The sequence below is a fragment of the Nomascus leucogenys genome, chromosome 22a (genome assembly GCF_006542625.1).
Source record: "Nomascus leucogenys isolate Asia chromosome 22a, Asia_NLE_v1, whole genome shotgun sequence".
Taxonomy (NCBI): Eukaryota; Metazoa; Chordata; class Mammalia; order Primates; family Hylobatidae; genus Nomascus; species Nomascus leucogenys.
The window spans coordinates 4,701,515-4,721,390 of NC_044402.1; the positions used below are offsets into that span (position 1 = coordinate 4,701,515).

Consider the following 19,876-nt stretch of genomic DNA (forward strand, 5'->3'; position numbering starts at 1 on the left):
AACAGAAAGCATACAAATAAACTACAGACTCGAATCAACAATAACATATCAGGCCAGGTGTGGTGGCTCACGCCTGTAATCCTAGCACTTTGGGAGGCCGAGGCAGGTGGATCACCTGAAGTCAGGAGTTTGAGATCAGCTTGGCCAACATGGTGAAACCCTGTCTCTACTAAAAATACAAAATTAGCCGGGTGTGTTGGCGCACACCTGTAATCCCAGCTACTCGGGAGGTCGAGGCAGGAGAATCACTTGAACCTGGGAGGCAGAGGTTGCAGTGAGCCGAGATCGCACCAATGCACTCCAGCCTGGGCAACAAGGCTTAAAATAAATAAATAAATAAATAAATAAACAAACAAACAAACAAATAAATAACATATCAATAGCGGTTCATTAATTGACCAATGTATCATACTAATGTAAGATGTCAAAAACATGGGGAAATTGGGGGTGGGTATATGGCAACTCTCTGTACTATCTTTAGAATAATTCTGTAAATCTAAAACTGTTCTAAAATTAAAAGTTTATTATTAGAAATTCAAAAAAATTTCAAAAAGAGAACAGAAAGAAAGGTATGAACTGTTGGTACATGCACCAACCAGAATGGCTCTCCAGAGCATTGTATTTTATATATAAAGTCAATCTCAAAATCTTCAGACTATATGATTCCTTTTATGTAACATTTAAAAATGACGAAGATAGAGAAACGGAGAACTTGTTAATGCCTTCCAGCAGACAGAGATGGAATGGGTTGTGCAAACTACTTGAATAGTGAATAGTTATGTGAGTCGGTTTTACGAAAGGGGCAGCACAAGAAAGCTTCTTTGTATAATCGGTGATGACACAAATTTGTGTATGGAATCAAATTGCACAGAACTGCATATACCCTCTACATACACACAAATAAATGCCTATGAAAATGGAATAAGGTCTGTAGTCTAGTTAACAGCATTGCGCCAATGTCAATTCCCTTGTTTTGATACCACACTAGAGCTAGCACCATTAAGGACAACTGGGAAAAGGGTATATTGGAGTCTGTGTTCTAGTTTTGCAATTTCCTATAGACTCCTGTGAGTCTATAATTATTTTTTAAGTCAAAGTAAAAGTCTGAGTACTCCAATAATGGCAGAATAGCTTGTAACAGACTCTGTTTTCTCCTGACAATAATTACACTCTGGACAAAATATAAAAACAGCCATTTGAATGAACATTTAAGAACAATCTGAAACAGGCTAAGACTTAAGAAGACATGACACCTAAAACAAGGAAACATTAGATGAGATGTATGTTTAAATGATGTTTCCCCAAGAGACACTATCCAGTGTGTATCGCATGCAGGAATAAGCTCAAGCAGAAAGTGACAGTCTAAAGAGGCTGCTGAACCAGAGGCCTGGGTTAAGAGAAACCATAGAAGCTGAAAGTGGGGAAGAAAGGAGAGAGTCATGGGGTGGAAGGAAGTATCCCCAAATCTGCATACCAATTCCTCTTCAAAATCTTGGCTAACTCCTAAACTGCTTATGTATGAGTAAAGACTCTAAAAATCTCCGTGAAAGGCAGCACCTAGAGGTCTGAAAGATCCAAGCAGAGATTTAATCGGCTGCCCAGTTCAGGAGGCATAGAACTTGAAGTTCCATTTCTGAAACGTTATCCCTTCAACTGAAGCCAAAGGAGCCATGCCTTACGTATAAGGTCCGTGTTCCAGGACTAAGGACCACACTCTAGGACTAAGGGAAAAATGGGAAGGAACTTGCCCTTTGGAAACCTTAAAGCAAGCCCCTCCCAGACCAAAGGAATGACTGCCACTTATTTATTTGCCTTCCAGAAAAAAGGAATCACTCTTTAAAGGAAAATAATAGAATCCAGAGCTTCTATGATGTATCGCCTATAATGTTTATTGTATGGTCAAAAATTAATAGTGTAAACCAAACATAAAATTCTATGTGTCCCTCAACCAAATGAATGGACCCCTCTCTTGGCCAAGGGGAGCCAAAGAAACCTGAAAAACTAGTTTAGGCCATGACAGCAAGTGGAGATCAGACATGGCCCATCATACCCTTCTCCCTTTGGAATTAAGGCACAACAGATCAGCATTAATATTACAATGGAGATCATACGACAAACGAAACAGACTCTTTGTAGCAATGATACCCACTCCAACTTGACTCTGGTATAGCATCCCATGACAGATAGTAGGCCCTGAAGGAAACCAAAGTATTTTATCCCAAAATACATTTTCTTTAACCTATTTTGAAAAGCCCCTGCAAAGCCATCTTTTGTAGGGGAAATGTTCATTCTGTAGAGAATCTCTTTTCCTTTCTATGTCTTTTTCAGAGAGTCTGACACCTTTTAAGGTCCTGTAGACACTTACCACCTATTCTCTCTGAAGCCTGTTACTTGGAGGCTTCACCTACGTAACAAGAACCTTGGCTTCTGCAACCTCCCCCCCCAATCTTAAGCATTTCTTTATTCTGACTTCGACTCTTCAGGCAAAGCTTAACTTTTTCAACCAATCACCAATAAGGAAATCTTTGAATCCAGCTACAGCTTGTGAGCTACCCCCACCCTTCTTCACCTCAAGATGTCCTGCCTTTCCAGGCTGAACCAATATATACTTTACATGTACCGATGTGTGTCTTTGCCTATAACTTCCGTCTCCCTAAAATGTATAAAACCAAGCTGTAACCCAACCACCCTGGGCACATGTTCTTAGGACCTCCTGAGGCTGTGCCACAGGACATGGGCACTCAAATATGAGACTCAGAAGAAACATCTTTAAATATTTTACAGAGTTTGGCTTTTTTGAGGTCAAAAGTAGGCATGAAAAGGAGCAGAAAAATGTGACTCATAATCAAAAGAAAAAAGCCAGTCAAAAGGAGCAAACTAACAGATGACTCAGATTTTTGAGTTAGTTGACAAGAAGTTTAAGTAAATTTTTTACAGGAAAAAGATGGGTATATTATGTATATTCCCACTGAAATGAGAAATATCAGAAGAGAAGTAAAAAAAGAATCAAATAATAATTTAGAAACTGGACAATTCAGTATCTGAAATGAACACTGTATTAGATGGCAGACTGGAGACTCCAGAAGAAAGCATCAGTGAACTTGAAAATAGGTCAATGGAAATTAATCAAATTGAAGCCTAGAAAAAAGTTAAAACTTCAAACAGAACTCAATGTGAGACAATGTTAAGAAAGCTAATATATATGTGATTGGATTCCTAGAAGAAAAAAAAGAGAAAATGAAACAGAAAAATATGTAAAGTATTAATAGCCTCCCCAAAATCTAAATTTAAGTAAAAACACTAACACACAAGTCTAAGGATCTCTGTGGGCCTAAACAGGATACATACAAAGAAAACTACACCTAGATATGCCGCAGTAAAATTGGGAAAACTAAAGATAAGAAAAATCTTAAAAGTAGTCAAACAAAAATGGTGCATTACATACAGGGTAGACAGTGATAATAATAACAACGGACTTCTTGTCAGAAATAATAGAGGTCATAATGAAAGGTTCTTGTAATCGTTGAAACCTTGAGAGCGCACCAACAGACACCACCAGGCGGTGTGGAGCAACACGCTGGTTTAATGAGCCCCTGGGTGCAGGCGGGATGAGGCCTAAAATGGCGTCAGCCCCAAACAAAGAGGGGGCAGGGATTTTATAGTCCTCTATAAACAGGAAGTGTCCCAGTCTGACATGACTGCTACGTAGTACCCGGATGGTCTCTTTCTTGATCTTCAGGAGTATGTGTCTTCTGGCCAGGGTAGGTGTCTTCTGGTGGGCTCTCTTCCTGCTTCTGCTTTCTTGCTGATACACGCTGCTGGAGCAAGTAGCCTTGCGCCTTGGGACTGGGCCTGAGAAGGGGGGAGTTACTCATCCCTTCAAGCTTTCAGGCCCCGGGGAGAATCTTTCACATAACAATAGAAAAACATCTTTAAAGTGCTAAAAGAAAAATATGGCCTTCCAGAATTCTGTCTCCAGCAAAAATATCTTTCAAAAATAAAGGAGACTTTCAGCTTCTAGTCAGGCATGTAAGAAGCTTAGAAGCTGCAACTCTATCCCAACAGGTAGAAAAAAAAAACTGAACAAACCGCTTTCAAAACCAACGACTTGTTTGAAAATCAATGACTCTTCTTACATCTGTACAAGAAGTGAGATACAGGGCACTCCTCTTTCCCCCTGAATTGGAAAGATAGGCAAATTCAGAGATTCAAAACTTACTGGAACAGAAACCCATTCACTGAAACCTCATGGGAACCAGTGCCAGCGTAGAAAAACCTAAAGTGTAATCAAAAAATTGCTGGAGGCTTAATGTGGACAAATCTGAGAGTTAAAAATTCCAGGAAGACCCAGTCATGGGAGTAGGAGGGAACTATTTTGTGAGTTTTATTTACCTGCAGAACCTCTATCAGGTCCTCATAGTGAATATTGGAGAAAAATTCCCTCTTGCTTCTGGCAAGGAAAGGGGAAAGGGAACCATTTTGATATATACTAGAGCATTATATTCTTCTTAATAAGGTCTGCCCTCAGGAGAAACTATTTGACCAGAGCTTAACCTGCTGGGGTTTTATCAGAACCTAACTAACCTGAGGAAAGAAAAATATCCATTTTCAGCCAGCTCTAGCCTTCTACATGGAGGAAGAGAAATACCTAACTGCAAAAGCTGGTTCTTTGAAAAAAAAAAAAAAAAAAAATCAATAGAATTGGTACACCTCTAGCCTGGTTAACTAAGAAAGAAGACACAAATTACTAACGTCAGAAATGAAATAGAAGCTATCACTACTGGTCCCATGAAAATGAAAAGAACAAAAATGGAGTGCTATAACAACTCTATGCCTACAAATTTAATAATCTAGAGGAAATGAACCAATTCCTTGAAAAACACTCTGCCAAAACTCACATAAGAAGAAACAGATAACCTGATAGGCCTATATCTATTATGGAAATTAAATAAATAAATAATAACCCTCTAAAACAGAGAGCACTAGATTCAGATGGGTTCACCGGTGAATTCTACCAGTCATTCAAAGGAGCAGTTATGACAGTTATCTACAGTCTCTTTCTGGAGACAGAAACAGTAAGAATACTTCCTAAATCATTCCATGAGGCCAGCATTACCCTACTACCAATCCAAAGACTTTGCAAGAAAAGAAAACTACAGACCAATATTGCTCATGAACAGAGATACAAAAACCCTAAATCATACTGGCAAATAAATCCAACAACGTATAAAAAGAAGTGTATACCACAACCAAGTGGCATTTATCCCAGGTATGCAAGGCTGATTCAACATTCAAAAATCAATCAAATATAATCCATCCCATTAACAGGTTAAAAAATTATGTGGTCATATCAATAGATGCAGAAAAATCATTTGACAAAATTTAACACCTATTCATGATTTTTAAAACGCTCAGTAAACTAGAAATAGAGAGGAACTTCCTTAATAAAGAATATCTGCAAAAACCCTACAGCTATCATATTTAATGGTGAGAAATTTGAAGCTTTCCTGCTAAGATTGGGAATAAGTCAAGGATGTCTCTATCACCACTGCTTTTCAGCATCACGCTGGAAGTTCTAGCTAATGCAATACAAGAAAATGAAATTAAAGGTGTAAAGCTTGGGAAAGAAGAAATAAAACTGTTTTTGTTTGCAAAAGACATGATTGCCTCTATAGAAAATCAAAAAGGATAGAAAAAAAACTTCCTGGGCCTACTAAGCAATTATAGCAAGGTTGCAGGATACAAAGTTAATACCCCAAATCAACTGCTTTCCAATATACCAGCAATAAACAAGTGAAATTTGAAATTTAGCACCCTGAACATGAAATACTCAGGTATAAATCTCACAAAATATGTACAAGATCTATATGAAGAAAATTACAAAACTTGGATGAAAGAAATCAAAGAATGGCCAGGCATGGGGGCTCACACCTGTAATCCCAGCACTTTGAGAGGCTGAGGAAGGTGGATCATCTGAGGTCAGGAGTTCAAGAACAGCCTGGTCAACAAGGTGAAATGCTGTCTCTACTAAAAATACAAAAACTAGCTGGGTTTGGTGGCACGTGCTTGTAGTCTCAGCTACTCAAGAGGCTGAAGCAGGAGAATCACTTGAACCTGGGAGGCAGAGATTGCAGTGAGCCAAGATTGCACCACTGCACTCCAGCCTGGGTGACAGATTCTCAATCTCAAAAAAAATAATAAATTAAAAAAACCCAAATGATGGAGAGATATTCCATGTTCATGGATAGGGAGACTCAATATTGTTGTCAGGTCTTCCCAAACTGATCTGTAGTTTTAATGTTATCCATTAAAAATCCTAGCAAGTTATTTTGTGGGTTTCAACAAATTGAATCTAAAGTTTATATGGAAAAGCAACAGATCAAGATAGCCAACATGATGTTAAAGGAGAAGAACATAGTTGGAGGAATGATACTACCTGACTTCAAGACTTACTATAAAGCTATAGTAATCAAGACAGTGTGGTATTGGTAAAAGAGTAGACGAGTCAATTAGTGGAACAGAATAGACAGCCCAGAAGCAGACCCACACAAATGTAGTCAACTGATCTTTGAAAGAAGCAAGGGCGATGCAACGAAGAAAAATAATTCTTTCAACAAATGGTGCTGAAACAACTCTACTTCCACATGCAAAATAATAAATCTAGATACAGACCTACATCCTTCACAAAAACTAACTCAAAACAATCACAGACTTAAGTGTAAAATGCAAAACTGTCAAACTACTAGAAGATAACACAGGAGAAAACTTCAATAACCTTAGGTTTGGAGATGACTTTTTAGATATGACCCCAAAAGCATGGCCCATGAGAGAAAAAAATCACAAGTTGGACTTCACTAAAATAAAAAAATTCCCAGCTTGGGCAACATAGTGAGATTTCATCTCTATTAAAATTTTAAAAATTAGCCAGGCATGGTGGTATATGCCTGAAGTCCCAGGAGGCTAAGGCAGGAGGACCACTTGAACCCAGGGGTTAAAGGCTGCAGTGAGCTATGATTGCATCACTGCACTCCAGCCTGGGTGACAGAGTGAGACCCTGTCTCAAAAAAATAAAAATAAAAAATTTCTGCTCTGCAAAAGGTATTCTCAAGAGAACAAAAAGAAAAGCCCAGACCAGGAGAAAATATTTTCAAAAGATACATCTGATAAATGTCTTTTATTCAAAATATACAAAGAACTCTCAAAACTCAATAATAAGAAAATGAACAGCTTTATTTTTAAAATGGGCCAAAGACCTTAATAGACACCTCAACAAAGAAGACATACAGATGGCAAATAAGCATAATGAAATGATGTTCAACATTGTCAGAGAAGTGCAAATTAAAACCACAACCAGCTACGTCTACATGCCTATTAAAATGGCCAAAATCCAGAACACTGACAACACCACATGCTGCTGAGGATGTGGAGCAACAGGAACTCTCATTCATTGCTGCGGGAATGCAAAATGCTACAGTCACTCTGGAAGACAGTTTGGCACTTTCTTACAATGCTAAACACACTCTTACCACACAATTCAGCAATCATGTTGAATTTACTCACAGGAGTTGCAAAGTTGTGTCCATTCAAAACCTTCACATGGATGTTTATAGACTCTTTATTCATAATTATCAAAACTCCAGAGCAGCTAAGATGTCCTTCAGGAGGTGAATGGATAAATAAACTGTGGTATATTCAGACAATGGAATATTATTTAGTGCAAAAAGAAATGAGCTATCATAAAAAGACATGGAGGAACCTTAAATGCGTATCACTAAGTGAAAGAAGCCAGTCCCCTGAAAAGGCTACATACTGTGTGATTCTAACTATATGACACCCTGGGAAGGGCAAACTATAGAGACAGTATAAATAGCAGGGGTTAGGAGGGAGGGAGAGATGAGTGGGTGAGGTACAGAGGATTTTTAGGGCAGTGAATGTTCAGTATGATACTATAGTGGTTATTATATACTATAGTGTTATTATAAATTTGCCCAAATGCATAGAATGTACAACATCACGAGTGGACTGTAATGTACACTACTGGTGGAATGATGTGTCACTGTAGGTTCATCAACTGTAACGAGTGGACCCCTCTGGTCGGGGATGCTGATCATGTGGGAGGCTGGGCACGTGAGGGGCACTCAGGAGGTGTATGTACCTTCTCTGTACTGTCTGCCCAATTTTCCCATGAAACTAAAACTGCTCTAAAAAATAAAAAAAGTAAAGTCTAATCAACATGAGAGAGAAATAATGACATTCTTGGGGAAATGAAATACAAGAAGATTCTTTGCCAACAGACTTGCACTACAAGAAATGCTAAAGGAATTTCTTCAGTCCGAAGGGACATGATAATGAGTGAAAGTTGTGCTGTGCAGGGAGGAATGCAGAGCGTTGGAAATCGTTACTATGTGCATAAACGGAAAATTGTATTTTTCTAATTCCTTAAAAGACAATTGATTATTCAATGGGTGAACAATAGGGCTTGTAACTTATTGAAGTAAAATTTATGGCAGCAATAATTCAGAGGATGGGAGGGAAGAAATGGAATTTTACTGCTGCATTTTAACTTATACGTGAGATGGCATAACATTTATTCCCATTGGACCGTTATGTGTTAAGAATGCATATTGTAATCCTGCAGAAACAAGTAAAACTAATACAAAGAAGTATAGCTGAAAACCCATAAAAGGAAATAAAATGGAATACAAAAAAAAAACCCAATTAACTCAAACAAAGGTATGGAAGAAGAAAGCAAAGAATAAATAAAAGCGGGTAAATAGAAAACCAGCAGTAAGATAGTAGACTTGAACCCAACCATATCAATCATTTTATTAACTGCAAGTAGACTAGATCCCCTAATTAAAAGGAAGTATCTCCACTCCAGATAATAAAAGAAAGGTGTAGGATTTCTGCTTTCAGGCGTGGTGAGGTAATACCCTACTGAAACACTCCCACCCCTACACACAACCTACAGAAAACAATTGTAAAACCTGGACATAATAAAGAATTTTGAAGGTACTGGGGAATAAAAACAAGCACAAATATTTGGAGGAGGTGCTCAGAAAATATGGCCATGTGGTCAGAATGTTGATAATGGGCAGGGGGATTACGGTTGTGTGGGCGGGGGGTATATGGGAAGTCAGAGCTTCCAACTCAATTTTTCAATGAGTCTAAAACGGCTCTAAAAAATAAAATCTATGAAAAAAATTATGAGCACATGCCAAAAAAACGGGAACCAGATGAAAGAAGCTACCACTGGCCAAATTCAGGATAATTAGAGCACAAAAATAAATAATGATAGTAATGGGTTTCAATCCATTGAATATAAGAGAAATCCACATCTATGCTGAAACGAATAAAGAAATAAATGTGGGGAAGGGAAAGTTCTTCCTTCAGAAGAATTAAAACTAATAAATATGGAAGGAAAGATGAAGTTAGAAAATCATCAAAAACTATCAGTGAGGAAAGACATTTAGAAATTAACAGTTTCTAAATGTTTGTGTGTATTTATCTGTTCTCACACTGCTAATAAAGACACACCTGAGACTGGGTAATTTATAAAGGAAAGAGGTTTAATGGACTCAGAGTTCCACATGGCTGGGGAGACCTCGCAATCACGGCAGAAGATGAAGGAGGAGCAAAGTAACATCTTACATGGCAGCAGGAAAGAAAGTGTGTGCGGGGAAGGCCCCTTTATAAAACCATCAGCTCTCATGAGACTTATTCACTATCACGAGAACAGCATGGGAAAACCCCGCCCCCACAATTCAATTACCTCCCTCTGCATCCCTCCCATGACTTGTGGGGATTATGGGAGCTGCAATTCAAGATGAGATTTGGGTGGAGACACAGCCAAACCATATCACTCTGTTATGAACTAAATTGCATCCCTCCAAAACTCATATGTTAAAGCCCAATCCCCAGTATCTTAGAATGTGACAGTATTTGGAAATAGGGACCTTTGGTGATTAAGGTTACATGATTAAGGTTAGGTGATTAAGGTTAAATGAGGTTGTATGGGTGGAGCCCTAATCCCATATGACTGGGGACCTTACAGGAAGAGGAAGAGACACCAGGGATATGTGCACACAGGGACGGGCCCTGTGAGGACGCAGCAAAAGGCAGCCATCCGCAAACCAAGCCAAGGAGGGGGCCCTTTGGAGAAACCTCTTACTTGGTGAAAGCTGTCAGACACACACAAAATGATTCTATTCTTGTGAAGGTCTAGGGCAGGCAAAGCCAACCCATGGCGATGTGAGTCAGCGCAGCGTCAGCCTCTAGAGGGGAGGGGTGCATTGACTGGAGATGGGGCGGGCTTTCTAGGGTGATGGACATGTTCTATGTCTTGATTTGTGGGTTAATGACGTGGGTGGTTGCATTTTCAAAACTCATCAAGCTGTTTATTTGAGATATATTTTATTGTATATTGATTCCACTTCAATTGTAAAAATTGCAAAAAAAAAAAAAAGAAGAAGGAAGAGGACTGGGGCTTCCATATTAAAATAATAAATTAAATTAATTCAAATAAAGAGTCTGAATCTTACTGACTTGAGACACCAGGGTGTCAGGGGCAGTAGGCAGGGACCCAGAGGGGTGACCCCCTCCCCAGCATGGGTCCCACAGGCCCTGGAAATGGAGTTGGCTCATCGGCAAGGCTGAGTTCCCACCTCACATTCCCTGGAATAGGAGGAAAGACCCCAGATGCAAAAGTTGTCTGAGCTCTTCCTCTGCTCTGATAAGGGGCGGGGGAGGCTGCACACCTTATATCCGGGTCAGCCAAGCATCTTCTCCCACAGAGCAAAGCAGGGATCTTCCATTATATTCAGCACTAGGCTTGCCTAAGGCAATGTCTCTAGGATTCCCCAGCAGAGAGGAAGAAGGGAAGACTCTCCTGAAGGGAACTTGTGGCCAGCCAGGTGCACACAGCAGCAGGAAGTGCCCACGGGGCACTGAAGAACCAGACCCCACCAAGGTCAACGTGAGCTCTGGGTCTGGGGTAAGAAGGACAATGGGGCAGGAAAGTGGGCCTGGAGGGAGGCCTGGGGGAGGGGCTCAGGGGGCAGCTCTACACCTGACGAGAGGGTTGGGAGCCCAGGAGCCCTGAGTGTCTGAGGGCTGCTGACCAATGGACTTAGAGATTTTTCTGGAAGTGCCTGAGCAAGGATGGCCAGGGTGTGGGCTGGAACTGGGAGGGGTCTGAGGGTCTGTGCCTAGGCCAGAGTCACGGAGCTCAGGGAAAGGTTGTCCCCCTGAGAATGGGACAGCTCAGCCAAGTGGTCTGGGAGAGCAGAGCTAGGGCTGGGGTGGGGGCCGATGTAAGAGGGTTGACCTGGCTTTGCCCCCAGTTCCACCATGAGCAAGTTACTGTCCCTTTCTGGGCCTCAGTTTCTCCATCTTTGAAATGAGGAGGATTAAACTGAAGCTACGCAAAATCTCCACCAGCTTAAAAGAAAAAGCTTGTGACTGTCCCGTGTGAAGTGCAGAGAGACAAATTTGGCTTAATCTAAGGAAGAACATTCCAATATTCATAAGCGGCTCCTGAGATGGCTGTGGGGTGAGCCACGCTCCCCTACATTGCTCATGAGGTTCTGCAGGGTCGGAGGTGCGGTCCTGGGCCAGGTCTCTGAGGCCTTCACATACCCCCAGTTCTCCTGGTGCGCCTGTGAGAAGCATCCCAGGCTGGCCGCTGCCTCTCTAGGAATCAAGCCCCGGGAGATCAGCCTTCCACTTCCACGGAGATGTCTGCAAATGGCACCTGTGAGTTCCATCACCCGGCCTAAGATTCCTCCTTTTCCCATTGAGGACATCCAAGTCATTTTGAAACCCAGTTCCAGAGACCACGCCTTGATGACAGCACGTTCATAGCTAAACCCCGTTTCTCCCTGCCTTAGGGTCCACCCCAAGACCCGCTCCTCTGTCCCTCCAGCAGTGAGACCATGGAGGGGGAGCCTTGAAAAAAACAGGGTCACTTAAGCTCCGAAGGACTTGGCCCTGCACGCCGCCACTGGCACCGACCTACGAAAATAGCTGCACTGCCCGAGTTTTGCTTTGCTGAGGAGCTTTGCTGAGGGGCGAGAACTTGCCAAAGCAGATTTCCAGTTTCCAGCTGGCTTTCAGGAAAAAAAAAAAAAAAAAATGCGGGGCGGGGGAGATTATTTCTTTTGGGCTGGCAAAGACATCATGCCGGCTGGTGGCAACCTATTCAGGGGCCACAACTTCTGCGGTCATTTATTTGCTGTTTCTTTGGAAGCCCACCTCCCTGGCAGTCTCGGTGAAGCCTTGAATCTCACGGCTCTGCTCCATTTGGAAGGCGTGGAGAGGCCCAAGCCGGGAGGGCTGTCCGGGCACAGGCTCTTGCACCATCTCCACTGCCCCTGGTGATGGACGCCATGGGAAATGGCGAGCAAGGCAGGGAGGTGGAGGGAGGTGGAGGGAGGTGGAGGGAGGTGGGGAGGTGGAGGGAGGTGGAGGGAGGTGGAGGGAGGTGGAGGGAGGGGAGGGAGGGGGAGGGAGGGGGAGGGAGGGGGAGGGAGGGCGAGGGAGGGCGAGGGAGGGGAGGGAGGGGGGGAGGGGGGAGGGGGAGGGAGGTGGAGGGAGGGCGAGGGAGGGCGAGGGAGGGCGAGGGAGGGCGAGGGAGGGGGAGGGAGGGGGGGAGGGAGGTGGAGGGAGGTGGGGAGAAGGAGGGAGGTGGAGGGAGGTGGGGAGGAGGAGGGGGAGCTACGGGAGGGAGTGAGGGAGTGGGCACTGGGAGGGAGGCAGAGACCCCCGAGTGGGAGCGGGACCCCGGCTTCTTGCCCCTCAGCCCGGAGTCCAGGGCAGCAAGCCCAGGAGTGTTCAGGGAAGAGCCCAGGTCCCGGCCTCACCTGGTGAGGTGGGTGGCGCTGCCATGACTCACTCTGCCCAACTCCAGCCCAATCTGGCCTCCCCACCATCAGAATCCCTTGCCAAGGACTCAAAGGGAGCAGCGTGGTCAGTCCCGAGTCCTCCCCACGCCGGCCTCAGGTGATACACAGTGGGTGTCAGGTTGCTGTTAGGCTGAAATCCTTCCCGTCCCCTGCCTTCCTACTGCCTGCTCTTTCCCTGGGACGGCGGCAACCCTTTCCTTATGGGAAGATGGGTGAGCATTTGCAGCCCAGGCTATCAGGAATCCTAGGCCTGCAGCGGCCTCCCTGAGCACCTGGGGCAATTCCCTGTCTACAGTTCTTCAGTTCCACGGTGGTGTCAAAGCGCAGGGTTCATGGGGACACAGTCCTTTCCACTGGCAGAGACCGACTGGGACTGCCAGGTGGAGGTGCTGCAGTCAGCCATGGGGGCGGGAAAGGGAAGGTAAGCAGAGAATTGGGGTGAATGACAGGGGAGGTGGAGAATTAAAGTCAATCTCCCTCAGTCTCTGGTATAACTCCTTACAATGGAGACAGAGAGGGAGAGGCACAGAGAGAAAGAAGGGGCAGAGGGAGGAGAACTCCCTACAACAGAGACTGAGAGGGACAGGCACAGAGAGAGAAGGAAAGGAGGGAGAGAGGAGGGAAGGGGAGCGGAGAAGAGGGGAGGGGGAAGGAAGGGAGGGAGGGAGGGAAGAAGGAAGGAAGGAAGGAAGGAAGGAAGAAAGGAAGGAAGGAAGGAGAGGAAGGAAAGGAGGGGAGGGAGGGACAGCAGGCCGTATCTTTGGTGCAGGGATTATTTCCATTTTATAATCTTGAGGCTCAGCCATGCAACCAGAAACTCTCCAGTGGTTCCAGACTTATTGTGACCAATTTAACTCTAGGTCAGATGCTGGGCAGGAGACCCTGGACTTGGAGTGTCACAGACAGAAGGCAACTTGGAGGACAACCAGGTCAGCCCACCCACTCCCCTCGGGGAGACTGAGGCCCCAGACAGAGGGGAAGTGACTTGTCCAAGACCACACCAGTGCTGAGCTTTCTTTCTGCATAGACTCTGCTCCCTCTGGAGTTTGTGCCTCCGTGTGCAGTTCTGTGACCTAACTGGCTTGGTCCAGATGACTCAAAGTTCCTCCAAGCTGAGACGTCTGCTTTTGTTCACGGCTTATTCCTGAGAAACCCTGGAAAGGGCAGCTGCAGCTGGAGCTGGCCCCCACCCCTCCCAGGCACTCCAAGGTCAAGGGTCCTTTCTCTCCTGACGCAGGAGACACCCGTGGGGAGAGAGGGAGGGATCTGCCCACACCTGCAGCCCACACCTGCAGCGGAGGGCAGGAGAAGGCAGTGGTTCCTCTGGGAACGGCTCACCTGCAGGGGCCTGGGAGGGTCTTGTGAGCTCCTTGGATCCAGGTGGGAGCAGCTTCCATGCAGAGCTCAGACAATATCTTCCCTAGGGAAGTTTAGACAACCAGGCTGGTGAGCAAACTTCCTAGATTTGATTAGAAGAAGCCTGACCCTTTCAGGTTCCGCAGCTGACAGCCAAGAGCAGACTTGCCTCCTGCTCAGCAAGGTGGGGGCCACCATATCTTTTCTTTTAAAAAGAAAAAACAAGAATACCATGGTGACAGTGAGGATGTGGAGCAGTTGAGATACTCTTTTTCTTTCTTGCTGCTTGGAATGCGAAATGTTACAACTGCTTGGAAAACAGGTTTGCAATTGCAGTTTCTTATTGCTTTGAACACACACTTACTCCACAATCCAGCAATTCTCCTTCAAGGTATTTATCCAGAGGAAGTGAAAAGAAGTTATGTTCACACAAACCCTTCTGTGTGTAAGTTTGCGGTGGTTTTATTCATAATCACCAAAAATTGGAAATAACACAAATTTTATTTAACTGATGAAATGCATAAACAGACTGAAGTATATCCATACAATGGACTTGCACTGGAAAATATAAACAAACTACAGATATGTGGAACATGATGAAACTCAAAAGCGTTATGCTAAAAATGACGTAACTAGGAAATTCCGTAAACCCACTCTCCCCCAAAAGCAACAGAAATACTTGCAAAACAATAAAATTCAACTATTTTTGAATTCTGGAAATTAACTACACGCGAGAACAAACTGAAAAACACCAATTACCAATTACTGAACCTTGGTAATACCAGTGGGTCTGTGGCGTATTTAACTTGGGGCTATTCTCATACTCTCTCACCCTCCAGCTCAGAGGTGCAGTGGTGGTGAAAAGCCAACATTCTCGCAGCCAAAGAGGATTGACTGCTTTAAAGCTCTGTAGCTGTAAGAGTGGATATTGAGTGTTCTCAACACAGGGAAATGATAAATGTTTGAGATGATAGATATCCTAATTACCATGATCTGACACTATGTGTCAATTAAAAGTAATTTTTATTTTGTCAGGCACAGTGCTTCATGCCTGTAATCCCAGCACTTCGGGAGACTGAGGCAGGAAGATTTCTTGAGCCCAGGAGTTTGGAACCAGCCCTGGAAACATAGTAAGATCCTGTCTCTACAAAAAAAATTTTTAAGAATTAGCTAGGCACGGTGATATGCACCTGTGATCGCACTTACTTAGGAGGCTGAGGTGGAAGGATCACTTGAGCCCAGGAGGTCGAGGCTACAGCGAGCCATGATTGGACCACTGCACTCCAGCCTGGGCAACAGAGTGAGACTCTGCCTCAAAAAACACTTTTTTTTAAAAGGGCCTGTACTCAGAGAACAGTCAGTAGTTTAACCCAACCAGAAGCTGCCTAGAATATCTCTATTCCTATGATGTTGTTGCTATTTGACTTGTCTGTGAACTCAGCTCTGTAAATGAAACTTCATGCCCACAGCACTACTGAAAATAATAAGAATCTGCTGGTAACATTGCTGCTGCCTAAGGCTATGATTTCAGTTGGGGCTAACAAGAGCCTGGCCGAAAAATGAAAAGGAAGACATATAGAACTAGAAAGCCACAGGGAACTTGAAGCACTCTGTATTTCTGCCTGTGCAGGGCTATATACAGGTCCAAGAAAGACCTGGGGAAGGAGGAGGCCCTGTCACTCACTGCTGACCTTAAGGCCCTCAACAAGCAGGAAGTGGAAACTAGGGAGGGTTTTTAAACTGCTTGAAGTTTGAAAGTATGTACATTCCCACACAGATAACTTTGGCAAAGGATGGAGAACTGATGCTCAAGGCAGTTAAGAAAATCTGATCGATCACTTGCTGAGCAATAAATTGTATTGACAAAAGACTGAACCCCAGGAGGCCAGGCTTAAAGATATAAACAAACTGATCAAAAGGTGGGGAACAAGGAATTTATTGGCTGCATAGTACAGGAAACAGGGTTATGCCAGGAAAGCCACTAAACAAACAGGCAGCAAAAATAAAAACAAAAGCAAGCAAAAAGAGAAAAGAAAGACCCAGCAAGAACAATTCCTGGAAGGGGAGAAACTAATGACAGATTGTTGCAATGTGTTATCTAAAATGTCCAGTTTCCAACAAACAATTATGACATATGCAATAAAATGGGAACATATAGCCCATTCAAAGGAAGAAGACCAACCAACAGAAAATGTCCCTCAAGGCACCTACATGTTAGATTTGGGAGACAAAGAATTTAAATAAATACGCAAATTTGGGAGCTTAAAAGTACAACACCTAAAATAAAAAATTCACTAGAGAGCTCAGGAATGAATTTGAACTCATGTAAGAAAGAATCAGAGGCCAAACATTTTTAAAGAGTGAATACCAATTCTTCACAATCTCTTCTAAGAAGCAGAAGAGGAGGAAACACTTCCCAAATTATGAATATTCTGAGGCCAGTATTACCCCGATACCAAAACCAAAGAAAGACATCACAAGAAGAGAAAACTACGGACCAGTATCTCTTATTACTATGCATACAAAATCCTCAACAAAATAGTGGCAAGTCATATCCAGCAACGTATAAAAATAATTCTACACCATGACCAAGTGAGATTTACCCCAGGAATACAAAGTTGGTTTAACACACAAAAATCAATTAATACAACACACTATATGGATAGAATTAAAAAGCAAAAACTCTGTGATCATCTCTATGCAGACAAACTACACGACAAAACCCAATAAACATTGTGATGAAAACACACAATAAACTAGGAATATAAGATAATTTTTTCTGAAACTGACAAAGGGCATCTTAGAAAAACTCACAGCTAACATCATATTTAATGGTGAAAGACTGGATTCTTTCTCTATAAGATCAAGACCAAGACAAGAATGTCTGCTCTCCTCATTTCTATTCAGCATCGTATTGGGGTTTCCAACCAGAGCAATTAGCAAGGAAAGAAAACAAAAGACATTTAGATTGGGGAAAAAAGGTATAAGTATCTCTATTTGCATATGTCATGATCTTGTATAGATAGATAGATAGATAGATAGATAGATAGATAGATAGATAGAATATGAATAACCCACTTTAAAAAACTATTAGAACTGATAAACAAATTCAGTAAGGTTTTAGGATATAAGACCAATACATAAAAATTACTTGTATTTCTATACACTTGCAATAGACAAACTAAAAATGAAATTAAGAAAATAATTGTATTTACAAAAGCATAATAAAAATGAAATAGGAATAAGTTTAACAAAAGAATTGCAAAGCTTATACTCTGAAAACCACAAAACATTGTTGAAAGAAATTAACACAGCTCTAAATACATGGGAAAACATCCCCTGTTCCTGTATTGAAAGAATTAATATTGTTAAGATGGCAATACTCCCCAAATTGATCTGTGAGTTCAACACAATCCCTGTCAGAATCTCAGCTTTTTTTTGCAGAAACTGACAAGCTAGTTCTAAAATTCATATGCAATTCAGGGGATTCAAAATAGCAAAAATAATCTTTAAAAAGGAAACCAAAGTAGAAAGACTCACACTTCCTGACTTCAAAACCTACTACAAGGCAAGAATAATTACTATAGTACAGTACTGGAAGAAGGGTAGATAAATAGATTAATGGAATAGAATTGAGAGTCCAGAAATAAACCCATGTTTCTATGGTAAACTGATTTTTGACAAGAATCCAAGTCCACCCACTGGAGAAAGAATGGTCTTTTGACAAATGGTGCTGAGACAACTAGATATCCACATGCAAAACAGTGAAACTGGACCCTTACCTCACACTGTATTCAAAAGTTAACTCAAAATGGATCAAACTTCTAAATGCAAAAACTGAAACTACAGAATTCTAGAAGGAAACAGAGGAGGTAAAATCTTCACAATCTTTGATTTGGCAATGGATCTTAGATATAACATCAAAAGCACAAGCAACCAAAGTAAAACCAGACATATCAGACTTCATCAAAATTAATTTTTGTTTGGTTGGTTGGTTTTTTTTTTTTCCCAAAGGACACTATTAAGGAAGAGAAAAGACAATGCACGGAATGGTAGAAAATATTTGCGAATCATATACCTGATAAAAATTTGTAATAGCCAAAAGGTGAAAACAATCCAAATGCCCATCAACTAATGAATGGATAACCAAAATATGGTATATCCATATAATGGAATATTATTTGGCCATAAAAAGAAATAAAGTATTGATATATGCTATGATATGGCTAAACCTTGAAAAAAGTATGCTAAGTAAAGAAAGCCAGTCACAAGAGGCCACAAATTATATAATTCAATTTATATGAAATGTCCACAATTGGAAAATTTATAGAGACAGATAGTACATCAGTAGTTGCTTAGGCCTGGGAGGAAGAGCATATGGAAAGTAGGAGGATGGTAGTTAAAGAATACAAGTTTCTTTCTGAAGTAATAAAAATGTTCTGAAGACTATACTTTCAGGGATCATTTCTGTAGTTCATTACTAGAGAAGTTTCTCTGAATGTGTAGAGCACCAGGAACTATGAGGAGGAGGCACAAAGTTCTCTCCTGAGCATGAAGCTGGCACTTGGTGTTACTTTGCTGCAGCTGCCATTTACCACTGGTGATTGCTCTTGTCTTCCTCTTGGAGAGTAAGAGAAAGAGAATGCAGTCTGAGTGGTTCCTGTTTTTACAAAAAAAAAAAAAAATTTATGAAGTTTATTGTGGCGCTGGTTGAACTTATTTGTAAATATATTAAAGACCACTGAACCTGAACTTTTTTAATGGATCCATTTTATATTATGTGAAATATATCTCAATAAAACTATTTTTTTTAAAGAAGATGGATGTAGATGTGTAGCATTATTTCTGAGGCCTCTGTTCTGTTCCATTGGTCTATATATCCATTGTGGTACCAGTACCATGCTGTTTGTTACTGTAGCCTTGTTGTATAGTTTGAAGTCAGGTAGCGTGATGCCTCCAGCTTTGTTCTTTTTGCTTAGGATTGTCCTGGCTATATGGGCTCTGTTTTGGTTCCATATGAAATTTAAAGTAGTTTTTTTCTAATTCTGTGAAGAAAGCCAATGGTAGTTTGATAGAGATAGCATTGAATCTATAAATTACTTTGGGCAGTATGGTCCTTTTCACGATATTGATTTTTTCTATCCATCAGCATGGAATGTTTTTCCATTGGTGTCCTCTCATTTCATTGAGCAGTGGTTTGTAGTTCTCTTTGAAGAGGTCCTTCACATCACTTGTAAGTGGTATTCCTAGGTATTTTATTCACTTTGTAGCAATTGTGAATGGTAGTTCACTCATGATTTGGTTCTCTATTATTGGTGTATAGGAATGCTTGTGATTTTTGCACATTGATTTTGTATCCTGAGACTTTGCTGAAGTTGCTTATCAGCTTAAGGAGATTTGGGGCTGAGACGATGGGGTTTTCTAAATATACAATCATGTCATCTGCAGACACAATTTGACTTCCTGTCTTCCTATTTGAATACCCTTTATTTCTTTCTCTTGCCTGAATCCCTTGGCCAGAACTTCCAATACTATGTTGAATAGGAGTGGTGAGAGAGACCATCCTTGTCTTGCGCTGGTTTTCAAAGGGAATGCTTCCAGCTGTTGCCCATTCCGTA

The 19,876-nt window shown here is 42.0% G+C and overlaps 1 non-coding gene across 1 annotated transcript; it reads left to right on the forward strand.

Annotated features, from left to right (window-relative positions):
- The first annotated feature begins 18,700 nt into the window (after window positions 1-18,700).
- LOC115832723 lies at window positions 18,701-18,916 on the forward strand. Its single transcript, XR_004028230.1, has one exon. It is a non-coding gene; the product is annotated as a small nucleolar RNA U3 (small nucleolar RNA).
- The last annotated feature ends 960 nt before the right edge of the window (window positions 18,917-19,876 follow it).